Raw genomic sequence first — 4,768 nt, 5'->3', positions numbered from 1 at the left:
TTTTTTTTGGCTAGTAAATTTCAAAGCATGCACAACTTTAAGAAAAATCTGTGAGCTGGACACAAAGGTATATGCTTTTGTAATCTCAGCACTCAAGAGGACAATGCAGAAAGATTACTACAAGTTTAGGCTAGCCTGGGCTACACAGTGGATTTCAAGCTAGCCTGAGGTAGACAGCAAACAACATTAAAAGCTTTACAGGAGAGGTAGTACTTGACTTGAATTTGAGGACAAAACCACAAGCAGGTAACTAGAGCTGACGGCCTTTTGCCCTGGTGGAAATTCTATTCCAGCCTAGACCCTCATTCTTCCAATCAGTTCTGGGATCACACATAAACCCCCTTACTTTAAATACACAGTTTTTCCTTCGGGCTGTGTTTTGTTAGGTTGTATGTTTGTTTGTTTTGATTCTGGGTTTTCTTCTGTGTAGTCCTGGCTGATCTAGAACTCCCTTCGTAGACCAGGCTGGCCTCAAACTCACAGAGCTCTGGCTTCCTTTATGTCCCCAGCACTGAGATTAAAGCACCATGTCTGGCTTTTCTTTACTTTTCTTTCTACTTTTGCCAAGCTAGGGATTGAACCCACGACTCTGTACATGCTGGTAAGCCCTACCACTGAGTCATACCCCCTCACCCTCTTTCTGTTTTTTATTTTGTAACAGGGTCTTACTAAGTTGCCCAGATTCACTTGGAACTCTGCAGCCCAGGTAGGTCTGGATGATCCTGGCTCAGTCTCCAAAGGAGCTGGCATAGGCCTGTGCTACCAGGCCTGGCTGTGCCCAGTAATTTCTGGTGCTTACAGTGTAAGAATGGGATGATTTAAAGGTACAGAAAGCACAGATTTTGGAAGCGATCTGCATAGTCTGAATCAGGACTGCATTGGGAAGTAAGTCTTCAGCCCTTGTGAAGCTCGGGCTTTTGATGTTGCAGTTGTTTTCAGAGGCAGGGATACAGAGTGTTATTTGTGCCAGCCACTCAGGGATCTCACCGCCATGATGGGAAGGCTAGTCTGTGCAACATAAGGAAACCTTGTCTCAAAACTAGAAAACAAGTAACAGCCAGAGATCATCTTCACTAAACTTTATCAGGCTCAAAGAAAGTAGTTAAGATTCCTCAAAACACTCAGCTAGGATAACAGTTAGCAATTCCTGAGTAAACACTAATGTTCCATATGCCCCAGTACTCATGCGCACGAGCCCCCCCACACACACACACACAGGATTGAAAGCAGACAGGGGCATGGCTCTGTGATACAGCATCTGCCTGCCTTGTGTAGATTGAAACCTTTGCACTGGGAAGAAAAACAAACAAACAAATACACACTAGGTTCATGTCTTTAAGTCCAGTGCTTGGGAGATGGAAGCAGAAGGATCAAGAGTTCAAAGCTAGCTTCAGCTACAAATGGAGTTCAAGACCAGCAAGTACTATATGGGACCCTGTCTTACCAAGCTAAATAAAATAGGCATCATAATTTAATGTGAAAAGCACTGAATTTTGCATTTGAATGGACATGAACTACCACTATATAGATTATAGCAAAAATCATAAAATAATATTAGAAAACGCTTAGTGGGTTGAAACTTCAGAAGAAACATCCATATAGCTAATTAATTACAGAAGTCAGTATGCCTATAATTTAAAAGTAGGTACTATCTGACTTTTGCTATGAATCAAGATTTAAAAAGAGACTACCAGATTAAATCGGCAGAAATTCTTTATTTCCCCATCAGCCTTGAACTTTTGTCTGCCTATGAGTAGCTGTTAATTTAACAGTGCAGTTTAGCTCCTGGCTCCTAGGGACTAAAGAGACATTGCCTCCCCTGCAGGTTATGCTATCAGCTGGGGTGACAGAACCAGATGCCTTGAACTTTGCCAAAGGATTCCCTGGCTCACTTCCCAAGACCTTCAGTCTGTTGCCCTTTGTTTCATTTTTTAGACATAGTCTCACTGACCTGGAATTCATAATCCTCCTTCCTCCGTGTTACCAGGGCCAGGGTTAAGATAGGCCTGAGAAGCTGTTGGTGTTAAGCGTGCTCTGGGTCCTGAAGGAGCAGTGGGGAGGAAGATTTTTGCTTGCAAGAGCCATGCCTGTGGGGAGTTTTGCAAAGCACAGGGGAAAAGAGAAGCTCTCCAATAGCCAAGGTCCTTTCTCCCAGCCATGGAAACCCAAATCTATACCTTGACAGAATAATGGTGACAGTATCAGAGGCCTCGTGGTTAACAGAAGACAAGCTTAAGATGACTAACGCACAAATGACAAGAGTCTACTGTTTAGGCAGGTGCTAGGATGCCCAGAGAATGGCCAAGGCCTTCACAGTGCCCATGGTCTGGGGACTTGACACTCCAGCTCCTTCCGCTTCTCTTTCAGCCACGTTTCAAGGTAGTTTCTCCCTCCAAGCCATCCCATTCATTGCCTCCTCTGCCCTAAGGCCCTTGCTCTTGCTGTCTCCCCAGGAAGCTCCACTGAAACACTTGATTAAAACACCTAACTTCAGGGTTGGGGATTTGGCTCAGTGGTAGAGCGCTTGCCTAGGAAGCGCAAAGGTCCTGGAGGTTCGGTCCCCAGCCCCTGAAAAAAAGAAAAAAAAAAAAAAAAAAAAAAAAAAAATAAAACACCTAACTTCTGGCTGGTAGATGGCTCAGTGACTGAAATTGCTTGCTAACAAGCCTGCTGATCACAGTCATTCCCAGGGCCAGCATGGTGGAAGGAAAGAATCAACTCTCACAGGTTGTCTCTGACTGCCCTATGGCTGTGACAAAAGTGTGCCCCGCTCAAATACACGTAAACATCTTAAAGAATAAATATGTCGGGTCGTGATGGTACACACAGTTAGTCCCTGAGACAGAGGCAGGCGGAGCTCTGAGTTCGAGGCCAGCCTGGTCTACAGAGTGAGTGCCAGAACAACCAGGGCTACCTGGGAGCACTGAGTGGGAGAGACCTGGTCTGGCCAGGTCCACCCATGTGTCTTATGCCAGGCTGCAAAGCTCAGCAGATGTAGTTACTTGGGAGCTGGGATGTAGGTCAGTTGGAAGCCCTGGGTTCAGTCTCCAGAATTGCCTAATTTGGGAATGGTTGCACAAGCCTATAATCCAGCATCCCGCCTGCCTCACCCTCTCAAGGACTGGAATTGCAGGTGTGAGCCATCATGACTGGCTTGGGGTGGAACTCTCATTTAAACGTTGTGCTATGGTGGAATACGTGATCTCAAACCTCCCTTTCAGCGTGCAGCTCAGTGTCACTAACTGTTCCCTGGTGCTGTGCAGCCAACGCCCATCTCCACAGCTTTCCCATCTTTTCAAACCGAAACCCTGTTCCCATCAAACACTGTCTCCCTCCCCAGCCGCTCTTTACCGATGAGTCTCAGCCCCCAGGTAAGGAAGACATACATACTTGTCTTTTTCTGACTAGTTTAATTCACTTGATGCAGTTCCCTCAGGTTCATCGTACTATATCACGTCAGAATTCTCTCCTTTTAAATGTCTTAAAAAATAAAACAGGTCACACTATGTAGCCCTGGTTGACCTAGAACTCAACTTATAGACTAGACTTGACATGAACTCAAATCTTTCTCTCTTTCTCTCCCTTTTGTCCCTCTCTGTCTCTGTCTGTCTCTCTCTCTCCTCTCCTCCCTCCCCCCTCCTCCTCCCTCCTCCCTCTCCTCCCTCCCCCTCCCCCCTCCCCCCCCTCCCTCCCCCCCCCACATGCTGGGATTAAGGTATGTGCCACTTCCATGTGTCTGACCCTTCTAAAGTCATCTCTGGGTTTTTATTCCCCTTCTTTTGCTTCAGGTGAAAACAGCACAAGTCAGCTTGACTTCTCCAGATGAAGCAGCCAAGGCAATGTGAGGCTCTGGCAGCCCGGAGGAGCGTAGCCTGTGCACACTGACCTCTGGCCACTGTCCCCCACACTGCCTTTGCAAGGATGAACCTTTGGAAAGGGGCCTCAAGGCTTGCTCTATTGCCAGAGGTAGTGGAGAGCCTCGGAGAATTGTTTGGTTTTCTTTGCCAAAAGAGAATAACAAATTTTGCTGAGTCAGAGGCCCTATAAACATTGAATCCTTTTTAGAGGTTTTACTTTATCCCTCTCAGACAAGCCTGAGTTCTAGAGCTGTGCTTCTGAGAGATAAATGCAAATGAGTCAGCAAAGTCCCTATGCAGACTACCTCATACTTCCAGACCCAGATAATCCAATTGTATTGTATTGTATCAATCTTTTTAAAAAACTGACTTTATCTTGGGGGGATTATATGTATGGCACATTGTGGAGTTGGTGGTTAGAGGACCCTTTTGTTCTTTGTGTGCTTTGGGCTGGACAAATGGCTGTAGTGATCTTAGCTCCATCAGACCCAACACCCTCTTTTGACCTCTCAGGGCACCTGGACTCGTCTACACAAACCCACATGAAGACATACACACATCTACATCATTTTTAAAAATACAAGAAAAATGAGGCGCAAGGTCCTGGGTTCGGTCCCTAGCCCCGGAAAAAAAAAATACAAGAAAAAAATTTAAGTATATACTAATAGGGACCAGGAATTTTGAAGGTTTTATGAAAATGGTACATGTAAAATATTGTTTTATTCGTATTTTTTTTTTTTACTTTATCTTAATATAATATATGTTTGGTTTTTTGTTTGTTTTTTTTTTTTTTGGTTTTTTGGTTTGTGTTTTTTTTTTTTTTGGAGCTGAGGACTGAACCCAGGGCCTTGCACTTGCTAGGAGCGCTCTACCACTGGAGCTAAATCCCCAACCCCTCTAATATATGTTTT

This window comes from Rattus rattus, chromosome 6 (genome assembly GCF_011064425.1).
Source record: "Rattus rattus isolate New Zealand chromosome 6, Rrattus_CSIRO_v1, whole genome shotgun sequence".
Taxonomy (NCBI): Eukaryota; Metazoa; Chordata; class Mammalia; order Rodentia; family Muridae; genus Rattus; species Rattus rattus.
The sequence above is the reverse complement of the archived record's forward strand: the minus strand, read 5'-3'. Positions refer to the sequence as shown.